The 17,816-nt window shown below is 39.4% G+C and overlaps 1 long non-coding RNA gene across 2 annotated transcripts in view; it reads left to right on the forward strand.

Annotated features, from left to right (window-relative positions):
- Positions 1-17,090, forward strand: part of LOC148126321 (uncharacterized) — a 38,881-nt gene extending 21,791 nt beyond the window's left edge. The window contains exons 2-4 of one of the 2 annotated variants that reach the window (XR_015742601.1): positions 11,795-11,868; positions 13,908-14,055; positions 16,582-17,090. This is a non-coding gene — a long non-coding RNA (uncharacterized LOC148126321). Of the gene's footprint in view, positions 1-11,678; positions 11,869-13,907; positions 14,056-16,581 lie in introns of those variants that run through there. The other variant, XR_015742600.1, reaches the window with a different exon arrangement.
- Positions 17,091-17,816: the final 726 nt, after the last annotated feature.

The raw sequence follows: 17,816 nt of genomic DNA on the forward strand, positions 1-17,816 counted from the left end.
TGGCTGAATACCACCTCTGCTGAAGCCTCAAAGAGACTTCTTGATGTGTTCTGTTTCTTACACCTGTTCAGTGAGTATCTAACATATTCCTCACCTTCAGAAAATTAATACTGAATCATAATGTTCCATTTTTCAAACACATAAATTATAAGTAAAATAAAAACCCTATGAAATGAAAGGTGCAATGCTGCAGAGAAAAAAGGTAAACATTCTGAGCAGTAAATAAGAATATTTTACTCTTAAGATATATCCAGGATGTACCTCAAGACAAAAATGTAGCATTTATTTATCTAATTAATCAATTTCCGCAGCTGCCTGCTCACACAGTGCATGTGAATTTACTGCTGAGGTTTTGCTAACAAAATGCTAGCTGAAAGGGAAAAACGGAATTGGAATAAACCAAAAATAGCGAAGACCTCAAAAGCGTAGGCAGTGAGGCCATGTAATCACTTTTTTCAATAAATGAATTTTCTCATGAAACAAAGAACTGAGTTCACATTCAATTAGCAGAGTGATTCTTATTGTTGTTTTTTCAAGAGTAGAGTTTAATGAAAAAATACATATGGGTAGAAATGATGCATCAGGACAAAGAGAAACGGCAAAAATGATCAACAGCCTCAATGTTTCTTTCTTTTCCAGTGACAGTCAGAGATAAAGTCATTATTTAAAATAAAGTTACGTTATAAAATGTAATGCAGAAAAAGATCATGAGCTTTTTTAATGGTTCTATTACAGCCTGCACATTTTGAACAGTTATCATATGCTTTGGATAATTGTTCAGAAGTAATTAATATTGCATTTAATAAATCTTACCACTGGGTGAATATTAGCTTTAATCTGAAATATTATAGATAAATAAAATAGTCAACCCCTCTCTGATTAAAGCACAAAATTTCTCCAAGTTGTATTATTTGTGAAGAGATAGAAATGGGCCTTTTTCATTGTGATACTTGGTTTGACATGATAGCGATGGCCATAATTAAGCAACTTAATCACATGCAAATTTAATTACCGTATTTCCCCATGTATAAGCACCCTTTGTATAAGCCACCCCCAATTTTTGGACTGTGAAGTTTTGAAAAAATATTTTATTAGAGAAACAAGTTATGAAGAAAGAAAATTTACAAAGAAACAAAATTCGATGTGTAGATCTACAACTTCGGTCATGACGCCGAAAGCAGTGAGGGCGACGCTAGCAATCTACGCATCGGAACGAGAGTAGGAACGAAGCATTCAGGCCGATGCCTAGCGTATGCATTTCTATCGCGTACTCGCACTCGTAATCGTATCATCACGTACAATTTTTACAAAAGTATAGCATACTGCTGGAAAACAGTTTATTCCTACTTTATTATTTTATGCATTTTTCACGTATAAAAGTGTACCTGCTTTGTATATGCCACCCCCTACTTTTGGGCTCGAAAATTTTGGAAAAAGGGCGTTTATACATGGGGAAATACGGTACTATGCAAGACAATAAGTGGGCCTGCCTTTGAAAAATGATTAAAGCCTCTAATTGGTACAAAATGTGGCAACCAGAAGGTAGGCTTTAAACACAATGTCTTCCTGAGTATATTTTCTTCTTCAATGTCTACTACGAGACATTGTTTACTTCTTAATGTCCAATCCTTTGCATATCTGAACTGTGGTGTAGGAAGATAATAAAGTCTCAACCCCATGATGATTGAAATGACTACATGGTATGGTGGCTTCAGGCAAGAGTGAAGAAACATCCCCCAACCCACCAAGGGTCAATTCAGTGACCAATCAGGGTTACAGATGTGGCCACATGACATGGACTACATTTCCCAGGATACCTTAACTACATTTACCATGATGCATTCCCTTAAGGGGACAGCTCACAAGTCCTAACTAACTATCCCAAATCCCATTAACGCTAAACTGTCTGGACAGCACACTCCCCGCCTGGAATTGTAAATTCCACTAACTAAGTAAAGAGCAATTAACTAAGATAAATAGTAAAGAGTAATACTAACTGAATAGCAGATACCTACTATAGATAACTAAAGTAAACAGTTAGCTATATAACTAAGAGAAACAGTAAATAGCAATAAAACATCAAACAAAGTAAAACATGCAAAGCTTGAGGTTCAATCTTCAAGTTCAGCCTTTCTCTGCAGCAACACAGCGTCGGTGACCAGTCAGGTGTGGAGCTTCTTGGTGCAAGTCTTATGGTCACCTCTGGCTGTCTTTTAGGGTGGACAGGTAGTCTTGGTGGCAATGGTGAAAGTCTGGTGGTCGCTTCTGGTGGCCTTTTAGGGTTGGACCGGTACTCTTGCTTCCACGATGTCAGAGGACATCGGGAAGCTGTTGGAAAGGGTGTTGCGGAGGCATATGTCCATGTAGAGTGTCTTAGTGGACATCTGGTAGCTGCTGGCAGCTGTTTAGGGTGCCCTAGCGAAATCTACTGGTTGCCGGCAGCCTTTTAGGATGGAACGGCATTCTTGTTTTTGATGGTGTTAAAGGGCATTGGAAGTCTGTCAGAATGGATGGTGCTAAGGCATCTGCCTGGGTTGGGGCCTGTATCCAATTGACACTGACAATTCCTGAGATTCCCCAACCCAGGTCTGTCTTGAAGGCAAAGGTGAGTATCTCAGGCCTCTGATTACTTCAGTGTGAGCTAAGGCATCAGGGGCATTGAATCCCAGCAAGAGCAAAATCTTGGCTTCAGGATCTAGGGCGGGAAATAGATGAGCCATATGCTTCAGGTGAGGTATGTTGCTAGCTACCTCTGGTGTTGCAATATGGCTGTGGTCATCTGGTATCCCATTCCATTCCAACACAGGCGGCAGTAGGAACTGGGAACTTTCATCTAATGACTCTATACAGAGTCCAGTAGCTTCCCTCCCCACCGTGCATCTTGGTGCGGTGCATGTTGATATTGTGAAGTGCACTTCTTCCTTCTGAACATCAAAGAGGTCTAAGAATGCGGACCTGGCTAGTGAGAGATCGCTCTGAGGATCCAGTATTACACACATCTTCACTGCTTCTTCTGGGCATACATTTGGGTAGACTTTGGCTAAGCAGATCTGATGACATGAGTGAGGAGCTGGTGTGCCATTGCACATCACTATGCAATTGATACTCACCACTGGCTCTGGGTGTGCTTCTGTAGCACGTTGGGGCTCCTTGTTCAAAGGAGGGCTACGAGATGTCTGCAGTGGTGGATCGGTGTCTGGATGCATGTCAGGTGCATGTCACTTTTGCAGATATGACATTGCGCTTTGGCTGTGCAGGATCTGGGCGAATGTTTGGATTCGCAACACTTGTTGCAGAATTGGAGCTCTTTTATCAACTCTTTCTTTTGGTGAGGGATTTCTCTGCAAATCCCTGGCACTTGTTCAGCGAATGTTGAGTGTGGTGCAGAGGACAAAACTGGCTTCTCTTTGGAGTCGGAGATCTAAATTGGGTTGTATCTGATGAGTTCTCTCCTGAACTATGTATGGATGAGGAGTTGTTCTTGGTTTTATGGACAACCATGAAGGGTTCTCCCCTTGCAGTGGGCGTAGGGTCTGTGGACAGTATATATTTGCTGTTGTATCTTTTTTCATTGGGAGGACTAACAGCTTCCTGAGTCTGCAGGCCCTGGGGGCATTGCACACTGTTGCCTGGTGGGCCACAAATTCTTCGAGAATGGTAAAGGATATATAGTTGGGGCTACCTTTGGCCATGAAGGCATCAGACAACTGGAGCCATTGTTCAATTAGCACCTGTGGGAGTTTTTGAACGATTTTGTTTTGCATGTCGATGTGGTCAAGACAAGTGAATCCCGGTAACCGGGGATCCCGTTGTGCTGCTTTCAGTTGTATAAGTATATTAGAGAGTTCCACGACCAGGTGAGGCCTGTCAATAGGAATTTTACAAAATCTGTGGAGGCTGTTCAAGAGCATTGATTCTACTGCTGTGGGAGTGCTGTACAGTTCGTCAAGTCTTTTTCATGCCAACCATAGGGCAGCGTCTGGGTCGTCTAAGTGGGAGGCATAAAGTGCCTTCGTTGCTTTGGCAGACCACAGCCCTAGCCATGCTATCAAGTGTATGAATACTTCATTGGGTTTCAGGCGTGCATCCTGAATGATGCACAGGAAAATTTTCTTCCAGAGGAGATATTCACCGCCTGGCTCATCAGAGAATTTGTATACCCCATTGGCGGCCAAATCTAGCTTTCCTCTCCTGATGGCCAACTCTCTCCAGTAGTCTGCATAATCTGTAAAGGTGGATTGGGTAAGGGGCATTGATGTAGAGGGTGGGTTCGGGTTGTATGTCAATGACGGGTCATAATGTTCCTCCCAGTGCTTACAGAGGATGTCGTCCTGCCATTCCAGAGATGATGGTGGAGCTTCACGCTGCTGTGTAGGCTGGCTGCGGTTATCTTGTTGTGCCTGTGAGCTTGGGTAGTGTGGAGGTTGTGGCTGGAATGGTAGTGCCTGTGGATTGAGTGTAGCAGGTGTCGTCGGTTGCATGTCTACTTGTTGAGAAGTCGTCGTAATCACTGGTGGGCTAATTTGCTCGCCCGGCAGGCCATGAGACATTGGAGTAGGGTTGCTGATTCTGGGGAGAGAATCTTGGACCCTAGTACATATAACATCAGTTGGGGAAGGTTTGCTGTTGGTGGGAAGTGAATCTCGAATTTTAGGTTACAACGTCAGTTACATAACTGACATGTAGAGTCTGTGGTTGAGATTCATCCCTGTGCTTCCCTGGTTGTGGGAGACTGCTAGGCAACTGAGGTGGTTCCATCTGCTCATTTTGTAGTGAGTGCTGCTCATCCACGTAGGCCTTGACCTGTGTATCTGGGCTCTCTTCTCCCAAGTCTTCGAAGTTAAAGTTGAAGGAGGCATTGTCAGCCATCTTCCGCCATGCTGCGACCTGTGCCATTTTTGTTGCAATCTCTTTGCCATTCAGCCAACTCCAATTTGGCCTGAACTTTGGCCAAGTCTGCCTGTTGTTTGGCCTAGGCCTCGGCCATTTCTGCTTGTTGAGCTGCTACTGCCACCTTCTGCTGTGCTACCTCCTCTGTGGCACGTAGATTTGCATCTGCTACAGCAGCTTCTACTTCAGCTTCTGCAGCCCGGTCAGCATAACTTGCAGCTTTGGAGGCCTTAGGTGTGCTGCTATGATGGGAGGATGCTCTGGAAGGATGGTGAGAGCTGGCAGCAGAGAATTGATGCGAGACACTGAAACCTGCTTGCAATTAGCCGGTTTGGGATGGAGGGAGGAGGCTTTCTTAGAATGGTGGCTTTCTGAGGTATCGCCATGTCTTTGGCAGTTTGGATGTCCAGATGAGGGTTTTGGGAACCAGGCTTCACATTTACATCTAGGGTGGGTGGAGGGTTTGAGTCCTCGGGTACTTCAGGGAGATCTGTCATGGCTGAAGAAGTTGCCATGCTTCAAATTGGCAAAGGGGAATTTTGGAAAATTTAGTACTTGAGCACGTAGGTAGCGCTGCACAATACGGCTGCTTTTAGGGTGCATTGCATGCTTGCTACACCAATGGGCACAAAAGGAGACGTTGCTGAGTCTGAAGATATGAGAGCAAAACACAGGGTTGCCTGTTAGTGTTGCTTGCTACACAAATGGGCACAAAGGGAGGTGTCATTACTGAGTCTGAAGACGTGAGAGCAAAATGCAGGTTTGCCTGTTAGTGTTACTTGAATCACAAATGGGCACAAAGGGAGGCGTCGTTGCTGAGTCTGAAGATGTAAGAGCAAAACACAGGTTTGCCTGTTAGTGTTGCTTGCTACACAAATTGGCACAAAAGGAGGCGTTGCTGAGTCTGGAGATTTGAGAGCAAAACGCAGGGTTACCTGTTAGTGTTGCTTGCTAGGTCTGGAAGACACTATTGCTAAGCACAGGTTAGACTGTAAGTAGTACTGGAACCTTGCATTAAGTTGCTTAATGTTGCCACAATAATTTTTTTAAAAGAGGATTTTTCATTGGTTAAATTTGGGAAACTCCCTGTAGTTCTTATAAAAATTGGCAGACAAGTCTTTGAATTATCTGGGAAATTTCTCCTAGACCACCAGATGGTGCTGTGGGGTGCTTTGATTAAGTCTGGGAGGGGGTGTGAACCCCAGAGGGATTTATTGTTTCCTCGCTGGAAGAGAAATTCATCAAACAAATACAACGCTCCAAAGGTTGCTTGCAGTGTTATATTTTTCAAAATTGTTTAGTAAAGATAGGGGAACATGAAGAAATTTTAAGTTTTTGAGCAGAAAGAGAAATTGTTCCTTTTTAAAACGCTGCTTGAATTAGCCTTGTGTCTTGGGAGGGAGGAATGGGCTTCTTTGCTTTGAAGATGGTCTGTCAGTAATGAATCACGACCCCCAATAAAATGGCCAGAGTGTTGTAAAAATAGCTGGAGAGGCTTCTCTTATTGCCTCTGAGCTGGAGAAATGCAATTTCTTTGTCAGAGGGCCCAAGAAAGATCGAACAAAGTTACGCAGGTTTTAAAACTTGAACAGAGGAAACATTTTCAAGTCGCACTCAAACTGTTTCATTACTTTGGCCAACAATGGGAAGATGCAGATTAAGCCAGAGAATAGGATGTTTGAAAGTCTCTTGCATAAAAGGAGAAGGGGGGGAATTCTTGCCCCTCCCTTTGTTTTACAAATTGGTTCTTTCTGAATTAGGGTTGTAAACTGAAACACAGCACTTCTTTCGCTGAAGAGAAAAGGGGGGTTAATTTGCCCCTTCCTGCCGACATGATGCTAGGTTTGAGGAACAAAGGAATAGCATGCACATTTACACCTGGCTTCAAAATATCTTTGTCTTTATCTTTTTACTTTATCTTTATCCAGGAATCCAGAATAATATCTTCCTACTATTCTGCCTGTCCTGTACAAATACTGCCCAAATACTGTACAAAGGCAGATAGATAAACTCCACAAAGCATCCACACTATTTTATTGGTTCATCAGGCATCCTGTCAACTCACATTTATGATGAGGTTCTTCTTAATGTCCAATCCTTTGCATATCTGAACTGTGGTGTAGGAAGATAATAAAGTCTCAACCCCATGATGATTGAAATGACTACATGGTATGGTGGCTTCAAGCAAGAGTGAAGAAACATCCCCCAACCCACCAAGGGTCAATTCAGTGACCAACCAGGGTTACAGATGTGGCCACATGACATGGACTACATTTCCCAGGATACCTTAATTACATTTACCATGATGCATTCCATTAAGGGGACAGCTCACAAGTTCTAACTAGCTATCCCAAATCCCATTAACTCTAAACTGTCTGGACAGCACAACTACTTCTAGGTTCTACCAACCAGAGGTGGTATTCAGCAGATTCTGACCAGTTCTGGAGAACCGGTAGCAGAAATTTTGAGAAGTTCAGAGAACCGGCAAATACCACCTCTAACTGGCCCTACCCCCACCTATTCTCTGCCTCCTGAGTCCCAGCTGATCAGCTGTGTCTTCTTTTGTTGCCCTGCACAGGAGAACGGAGCTGGAAAGCAGGTTAGTGGGGTGGGGAGGGAATACAATTTTGCAGTATCCTTCCCCTGGAGTGGGGTGGGAATGGAAATTTTGCAGTATCCTTCCCCTGCCATGCCCACCAAGCCACGTCCACAGAACTGGTAGTAAGGAAATGTGAATCCTACCACTGCTACCAACAATAAAAGTATTGCTACTTTCTGCCAGCTAACTCATAGTAAATAGACAGAACTCTTTGTTGACAGGCAGCTCAAATGCTGTGGATTGCTTAGGCTGAATTTTAAATCAGCACCTATTCTATACACATCTGCTCAGATATCAGCTTCAAAGGTCCACATTTTGAGATAAGTATATATAAAATTGCAGCCTAGATGACAAAAGCCTATAACGGATAAGAATTTTGATAGAACATTTGAATTATATACTGGTTCCAGGTATTTCCTGGGAAAGATACTCATGGAATCAATTATTAACCAATCCATTATCCTCCACTTAGAGACAAACAATCAACTCTCATAAATAATTTGGTTTGAGAAAAAAAACTATCCTGCAATCTGCAACTCTTTACACTGCAAAAACATATGGACTACACAACTGGATCAGGGCAAAGCAATAGACGCAAGCTACATAGACTTATGTAAAGCCTTTGATTCAGTGGTACACAACAAACTTCTAAAACTAAAATCTTATGGTATCTCTGGACATCTACATAACTGGATAGAAGCATTCCTGTCAAACAGACAACAAATGGTCAAAATTGGGAACGTCCTGTCAAATTCTGTACTTGTCAACAGTGGTGTCCCCCAAGGCAATGTTCTAGGACCAACTCTCTTCATACTCTACATAAATGACCTCTGTGATCATATTAAGAGCAACTGCATTCTCTTCGCTGATGATGTAAAGCTATTCAACACCACAGACAATACTGCTACCCTTCAAAAAGACCTCGACTATGTATCAGAATGGTCAAACAAATGGCAACTTCAAATCTCAACAAATAAATGCTCTGTCTTACATATTGGCAAAAAAAATCAGAAAATAAAATACAGGCTGAATAGTCAAGACCTTGTTGATGATCCGAGCTCTGTAAAGGACCTTGGAGTACTCATCTCTAATGATCTAAGTTCTAGAGCCCACTATAACTACATAGCCAAAAAGGCATTAAGAGTTGTTAACCTAACCTTATGTAGCTTTTTCTCTGGTAATATTACACTACTACCTAGAGCATGCAAAACATTTGCTAGACCAATACTCGAATACAGCTCATCAGTCTGGAACCCACATTACGTATCTGATATTAACACAGTTGGGAAAGTCCAGAAATATTTCACAAGAAGAGTTCTCCACTCCTCTACTCGTTGCAGAATACCTTATGCCACCAGACTTGACATTCTAGACCTAGAAAACCTAGAACTATGCCACCTTCAGTCCGATCTAAGTATAGTATATAAAATCATACATTGCTATGTCCTACCTGTCAATGAATACTTCAGCTTCAACCATAACAACACAAGAGCACACAATAGATACAAACTCAAAGTTAACCGCACCAAACTTGATTGCAGGAAATACGACTTCTGCAACAGAGTGATCAATGTCTGGAATATTCTACCTGACTCTGTGGTTTTTTCCCCAAACCCCAAAAACTTTAACCATAGACTTTCTACTATTGACCTCACCCCTTTCCTAAGAGGTCTGTAGGGGGTGTGCATAAGCGCACCAAAGTGCCTACCGTCCCTGTCCTATTGTTTCTTTTATTTTTCTTATATGTATCCATGTATTCATAACTATGTTTTTACTTATACCTATTATCTTGTAAGCCAAACCAAATAAAATAAAAAAAATTAAAAAATAAAATAAATTGTTACTATAATAGAAGTTCCAGTGCTCCAGTCTTATAAACATATGGCATAATCCACAATGATATAACATGTGCCAGGGATAATTATAAAGATAGGTGGTGGATTTATTTGAAATCATGTCTTACTTGTATTGACTTGAAAAAACACATATTTTTGTTATGACACATGAAATATGGTTCTCGTTATAATTCTGGAGAGGAAGCATAGGAGCACAAAAGTAGGATTCTGATAAAGGAGAATATTTGTAGTTCAGGGTAAAATCAGTGGTGGGATTCAAATTTTTTTATTATCGGTTCTGTGGGTGTAGTTTGGTGGGTGTGGTAGGGGAAGGATACTATAAAATCTCCAGTCAGAGGTGGTATTTTCCGGTTCTCTGAACTACTCAAAATTTCTGCTACCGGTTCTCCAGAACTGGTCAGAACCTGCTGAATACCACCTCTGGTTAAATGATGTGCCTTTGGTGCAGGCATTTCACTGGTGCACTGATGATGGTACTTAGTTTGGATAATGAAACATCTGCAAGAAAACAACCAAGTTCAGAGAGCATCAAGGACCCCTCAGAAATAAGGTTTTCCAAAGTGATAATAGAAAAGAATAGAAATAGAAAGAAAAGGGAGAAAGCTTGGTCATATAAAAGTAGATATTCTTTTCTTATTCTTTCACACATGGCTCATCTGCCAGCAACCTATTTAAGAACTGTTTATAACTCAAAATTCCATATCCATCAAATTCAAATTTTCTTTCTGGGATTCTGTAAAATAGGTGCATGCAAAGATGATTTTTATTCTGAACAAACTACTATAGCTGCTTAGCATTTTAATTGTTCAATTAGAGTTTGTTTTAGAGAGGAAAATCCTAGTTAAGCATTCAACATTTTAATCATTTTCCACACTACTCTGTCAATTAATATTCTTAAACAGCTAGTAGCTGGCCTTAATTAGAATGATATATGGTTCTTCTACTTAGTCACTCTATTAACAAAAAGATAAAAATATCCTAAGATAGTATTTTGTCTAAAACAGACTTTAGAGGGTGCTGTTGCATTTGGTGTGTTAAAAAATAGGAAGGAAATCTGAGAACAGCAGATCTATTATCTTCATTGTATTATGCTTGCTAGTCTCATAAACTGTAAAAACATGGATTTTTGTTATAAAATGCAGTGATTACTTCAAGATGTAAACGCTTCTGTTCTGCTAGTGATACAATTGTTCAGGCTGTAGCAATTCCTTGCCTTTTATCACTTCAAGAGAGAGAAAATTAAAATATTTTAGGCGCATTAGCGGCCTTTGCAGAAAAACTTGAATAAAAGTTTACGCCCAGAGAACAACGTACTCTTTTCACTTCTGTGTTGTATCCAATAGATATTAGTATTCAGGAATTCGATCTGAGATTCGAACGCTTTACCACTTTATTTGTATAATACATTATAAAATAATTTTATACAGATGTGGTTTTTCCCCCTGAACTGATGTTAGAAATATTCTTTAACCGTGATATGTGATAATCTGAACACTTAAACATGATGAGGATTTTCATTGCTATGGATAGATTTAAGAATATTCCTTTACTTATTTTCCGCTATATAAGTTGGAAGCTTAAACAAGAACAAAAATCTCTCAAAATTTATCCAATTAATACAATATAAACTTTCATGGTTAAGGAACTTGTTTTCTGTTTCTGGCTTTTGAAACAGCAATCAATATATTTTTTTATTTATTTTAATCAGTTAGCAACCAATCTTATGAAAACTGGAATATAAACCATGTAACTTTTGCATGCATGTAACATTTTAAGAGCCTGAATCTAGCAGGCATATAATTGATGGTTATTGCCTCCTGATGTATAATATTAGTGCTAAATTTTGCTCTCATTGTGATGCTACTTTGCAAGAGAAGGGAGATTCAGTTTTAAAAATTATTATTCTTTCCAAATTAATGTCCTCAAGTTTGCATAAGATTATAAAATTCTCTATACTGATAAAAGTTCAGAAGTCTGTGTTTTAAATATTCTACAGTGTTGATGAAATTTAGTCCCAGCCACCCACCCAAGCTCTGAATATTATGGATGAAAACATAAAAAATGCTATAGAAGTAATATTTTTTTACTTTTACTTAAAAAAAAAACCTTCAGAAGTTGGGTGGCTGACTTCTAACTCTGTGTTTCTCTGACATTTTATATTTTCTTTCATTTCATCTTCTCAGTACAGTGAGTAAAAGCGGCTATATTTATATCTTTGCTTCCGTTCCAGATGGGACATTAATAGATATATAGCTTGCAGCTGCACACAAAGAATATTATAGGCTTGGGTCTTCTCTCCCTCTCTACACAGTATCAGTTCTGTTCCATTTTGTTATGTTTCTGGTTTTCATTGTTTTTATAAATCAGAAATGGAGCATTGTACACCTCCCTCTCTCCCTCTCCCTCTCTCTCTCTCTCTCTCTCTCTTTCCAACCTTCCTTTATTCCAGATCCAATGGCTTCTATGCTATCACACAGCACCACGATTCTCCAGAGGATTCCAAGAACAGGAGGTGAGTCAAAGGTGAGTCAGAGCTGCAGGGATTTTTGTTTGATTCAGGTTTATTAACTCGAACATACGCTGTCTTTTTCAAATTTGTTTTCTCAGCCGGTGGCACGTTGCACCATTGCCCAGTGCCATCAGTCCTGTGGAGAGCCGTTTTGTAGTGGATCTGAAGGCATCTTTAAAATGAGATGAAGGCAATAAGGAGGGGGGAAGCAAAAAAAAGATATACCCTTTTAATAGCAGCTTAGAACCAGAGTCTCAATGTTTTCTTAATATATTGAAATATGTGCTGTATATACATGGCACATTCCGCCTACTGAAATATTTGCTGGAACAACTCACAAAAGGGAATTGCTCCTTTAATTCTTTTTCCTTGCCCTACTAACTTCCAGCCTGATATATCATCTCATTCTGGGTTTTTTTTCCCCCTCCTGCTAATAAATGTGAACAAGGCTGGGCTTTTTCTAAGCAGGAAGTTTTCTCCTCTCGGTTTTCATAGTTATGTACTGTAATTTCCTACACCTCGATTTCATTTCTAGATGACATTTTTCTCCCTGAAGTACAATTGCCTTAATCTCTGCTGCTGCCGCATTTTGCCTGTCAGCAGAGTAATAACATTTCAGTACAGGTCCTTGACTTATACCAGTTTGTTTAGTGACCATTCAAAGTTACAAGGCACTGAAAAAAGTGAGTTATGACCGTTTTTCACACTTACGACCATTGCAGCATTCCCACGGCCACAGACAAATTCAGACAACATTTGGCAACTGACTCATATTTATGACCGCTGCAGTGCTCTGTGATCACCTTTTGGGATCTTCTGACAAAGTAAAGTCAACGGGGAAGCCAGATTCACTCAACAACCCTGTTACTAATTTAACAAGTGCAAGGGTTCACTTAACAACTGTGGCAAGGAAGGTTATAAAATGGAGCAAAATTCATTGAACAAATGTCTCGCTTAGCAATGGAACCTTTGGGCTCAATTGTGGCCGTAAGTCAAGGACTGCCTGTACAATAACAACCTTTTCTCAGAAGCTGAGCTTTGGCCTCTTTTTGAAAATTCTACTTCCAAAAAACACACCAGCAGAAAATGAAAATCTGATGTATTTTCTTTACCCATCTCTCATTGTTCCTCCACTTATCCCCCCAGAACCAGTTCACCTTAGGGCCTTCTTAATAAAGTCCCAGTGTTACCTTATACGTTTGGTTGAACATTGCAGCAAAATACGAAACCCAGCACAGGTTTAATTTATTTTTACATGCAATAATTTGATCCATCGAAGCTGTGAGACTGACAGCAACAGCCAATGGACTCTGCTGGAGTTCTTCTCAGTGGTATAATAACCAGTCAGAACAAAGGCATTGAGTGAGCTTACATGTCTGTTTAAATCTTCACAATCTGTTGAAGGCAATCATTTTGGCTCCTGTAGGAATAATGTAGTCTTGAAACATCCATCAGTATTGTTATAAATCTTTATATAGGTGGACAGCAGCTGAGAATAGAGACTTGCCTAAGCTCAATGACTTCCTGATTGTTTCCCATCTTAGTCATTAGCTGACCAAGTGACTCTAACACCCGAGACGTCAGGAAAGAACTGATTCCCTCCAAAAGTCATCCGCAAATTATAATTTTGTTTTGACATAAATGGAAACATTTTAAATGTATGTGGAATGCTTAATGATTTTTAATCCAAATATTCATAATCTTCTAAACTATATTTCATGTTAAGTTAACCTGAATCATCATCACATGCTTCAGAAAGTATTGACTAAGTGTTCAGAATAATGACTGGGATAGCTTTGTTTTTCTCAAGCGATATTTTTTTTAAAGTCTTCGCCTAGACCCTTTGCAAAAAAAAAAAAAAAAAAACCACCCTCACACATTTATAAAGTTCTGTCCACAAGTACAAAGTAAAACCATGTGCAACTGATTGTATAGCCTGCAGCTAAACACTTCCTTCAAAAGTTTTGCCCAGTTTCATTATTTACTCATGTCACAAGTGAATCATGCAAAACTATATTTTGGCTCTTAAATTATCCTTTCCCTTTCTTCCCAGCAGGGTGACCGTGCTTCAGGACTTGATGGGTAGAAGAAGAAGAGGGAGGAGGTAAAGGAAATAATGAATTCACTCCACCCTTCCAGGAAGAAGGAAAAGTGCTAGTAATCAGTCAGATGCAAGAAGGTCAACTTAACAATAACAAAAGGTACAGTATAATGAAGCGATGGGTGTAGCCCTGACACGGATGCCAGAATACTTTGCCAGCAGAAACAAGAATGAACAGCTAGGTACATGATGTCAGTGTGAAATGAATTTTAATTTCCTAAATGCAGGTGATTTTTCCCCTTAGAAGACACGTTTGTCCCATCAATGAATAAACTTAATTTCAGTCCTGTTTCATCAGTGTCAGAACTTACCTTATTAAAGCTGAACAATATAATTCAAATGTATACATGGTTTGCTGCATATGTTTAAAGCGAAGACTATGGGAATGGGCTAGAGGAATACATTGTGTGGATTGGCAACCATTTAACTGCATCTGGATTCAGGTGTTTATTATTTATTCAAGCAATTCAAGACCATCACATATATGAGCTCTCCTCAAAGCAGGTGTATCAATTGCTTTCAGGATAAAAATGAATCCTACTGAGAATTTATGTCAGAGATAGATGGCCGGTGTTCTTCATAGTTTTTGTATTACATATGGATGAACATGTTTTCCCATGTGAACTATCTACTCTGAACTTTGGAGATGAAAAGGAAGATATGCTTGCAATATACATATGTAGCACATAGACCAAACTATTAGTCCCTAATAGAATTGGGGACTGAACTGAATTCACTTTTAGTTCCTTACAATGTCATTCTTTATTCATTCTCTGTTGCAATTCTTTGGGGTTTTTTTCTTTGAACTCACCATAATTCCCGAGCTGCAATAGTGTTGTAGCATTTCCCCCACACCAAATCCTGACCTCTATACTCATGTTCATGGGACTCCTTGCAAGAAGTCTTATGCTTTGTGGCATTTCTTGGAATTATCATATGACCACACCACAGTACATGTCTCATGAGATAAATGAGACATCTTGGAATATCTACTTCATTGACAGATCATTTTAAGCATCTGTTTTTAATCCTTTCATTTCCACACTGTCACCAGTTAAGGTTTGGAAGCTGATCATGTGTGACAAGGGCATTCTGTGTGTGTATACATAATGCCTCTGAGACAGATCCATGGACACATGCACAGAGGCATTTATATTACAGTTAGATAAATGAGTTCGATACTCTATCGTTACTTTTCTTTCCTGTTTTTTAAAATACAGTTAGGGGACAAAACAACACAGTCCCCAACAATTTGAATTGAAAAGAATTCATTTGAAAACAACAAATATAAATCAATCTAACACATTCCAAAATAAAGTATATTTTACAGGGCTTTGCAGCAATTCAGATTTGAAGAGGAAAAGGTGATTTGGGGCACACATGGGCATATGGATCACACCTGTTGGCACTTGCATAAATGAAAAACAGTCTTCTTGAGATTGCGCAGAGGCAGCTATGCTGGCCAAGGAAAAGACAAAACTTTATGAGGTTGTCAGTGGATATGACATGAGCATCCCCTCAGTCATCTTTCCCCCTTCAGATATGGGTAACCATATCTATACTAGGACTGTACGTGTTTTGAAAATGATGGTGAATAAGCGATCTGGGCCTCACACAAGAGCATTAATTAAAACAGCCTCTCTAATTTTCAGCCTCTATCACAAGCATAAAGCAACATGTGCTGCGATACAGAATTGATTCATTGATTTTTCAAAGCATTAGCAGCCTAACTTTATTTAACTAGTATCTATCGCCTCGCTTTTTCTGTGAAATAATGGTCTCATTTTCTGGTAATCCAATGCAGGTCTGACTTTTATATGACTTTTATAGACAGAAATGCAGAAAAATTGTAGAAAAAATAATTGTAGAAAAATTGTAGAAAAATAGAAGAAAAATTGTATCATGGCACAACAATCCCTCCTCCCTCTTCTCCCCCCCACCCCCCAATTTATTGGCTTCCATTTTTGCGTGGAAAAAGAGAGATCAACAATGCAATCATGCATTTGCAGCTACTGTAGATATTACTGGATAAATGAAATGTATTGCCTTTGCAATTCTATGTTAAAGCCTCAGGAGAAATGTTGGTGTTTAGTTTAGGAGGGGCTGCAGAACATAGAAAAAGGAACTGCAGGGTTGGCACAACACTCTGTGCCACAGCAGAATGGAAAGATAACACCCTGTGATGAATGCCATCATCTAAGCTAAATTGTGGCATAGTGGATGGCACCAGTGGTAGTGATTACTCTGAACACACAGTTGATAAAACAGGAAATAACAGAGAGTATAGGGACATGAGCTTATCAAGAATTAGGGTATTCATTCAAAGAGCACCTTTTTCCATTTCAATAAAGAAAGAAGGAGAGGGAGAATTGTTAAAACTATCCATTGTCTTCCTTAATCAAAATATTAGTATATTTGTGTGGACATTTGATTGTGGGGTCAGAGACAACTTCCCTAGAAATGTCATGTCTGTTCCTTTTATTATTAAATGCTTGGCTGAAAACAATTTGTCTTTAAAGAATGCGGGATAAAACACAGTGAAATCTACTGTCTGCTATAAACTAGTGTAATGAATGGGAAGGTCTGTTTTTCCTCACAGCTCTATCACACTTTCTCTTACATCCAGCATCAAATTTGCCATGGGAATAAAGAATGGAAACTCTGTGTTTATCAGAGGAAGATCGTCATAAATTAGTCAGCAGTGAAACATACTGATAGACATTAACCTAGAAACCAAAAGAAAAAGAAGAGCAGTATTTCAGCTGCCCCTTTAGTTTCTGGAAAGATTGGAAAGAACTGAAATTGCTGTGCAAATATGACAGAGGAAGGAAGTCTGCGATGCTTCAATTACAACAACAACAACAACAAAAAATCCTCATTTAACCAAGACAATTCATCCTCTTCAAATGTATTCTGGACACAACAAAATTGTGCAAGGTTACAAATTCACTTAACTCGTTGACCTATTTCAACGTTCAAAGTATCCAGCATCTAGTATGACAGTGTAATTAATACCCATTAGTCTAAAATTTAAAATATTGTGAAGTGCAATTAATTGCAACATTATGGATTCCAATTAATTTAACTATTTCAACTGAATTTTAAAGATTGATTTCCTATAATAAAATGGTATGAGATATATGTATAAGTATTTGTGTGTGTGTGTGTGTGTGTGTATACACAGATGTTTAAAAGAATGGCTTTGTGTTTAAAAGAAAACATAAAAACTAACACAAATTTATAAAGAATAAAGAAAACAAAAAGTGAAAGAAACGAAAATAGACAAAATTGTAAAAAAAAAAAGATAAAAGGAGACAGAAATTTCCAATTCCCTCTGTATTTTGTAGTATGAGTACAAAAATGATCTCTTATTCTATGACTATAAAAAGCTCACTTTTTTTCTATTATCCAATTTTTCCCAATATTCATCAAAACCACAAGTTAAGAGTGCATCTTCCTTTCAGGCAAAAAGTCTATAAAGGGTTTCCTGTTAGCCTAAAAGTAGATATAGTCTTTTTGCTAATCACGGCGGTCAATTCAGCCATCTCTGCAAGTTCTTTAACTTCAGGGGAGCTAATATGGTGCGTTGAATATTTTGTAGGAGTTCCCTGCAGTTTGACACATTTTGGAGTAAAAATGTAATTGCTTTCTGCACACACCCAGCTTGCAACTGAATTGAGCTTTGTTGTGCCATTCCAAAGCTGTCAAAACTTGGTAAATGTGAGTTGAACTGAGAGCCAAGTGCATACTGAAGCAATTAAATGCCTGCATTACTACATGCCAGATGTTACACCCATGATCCATTCAACATACACTCTTAGCATGCTAGATTTGGGCTATGAATTTCTCTCTCCCTCTCTC

The sequence above is a fragment of the Pseudonaja textilis genome, chromosome 3 (genome assembly GCF_049901715.1).
Source record: "Pseudonaja textilis isolate UNSWEBS1 chromosome 3, rPseTex1.2, whole genome shotgun sequence".
Lineage (NCBI taxonomy): Eukaryota > Metazoa > Chordata > Lepidosauria > Squamata > Elapidae > Pseudonaja > Pseudonaja textilis.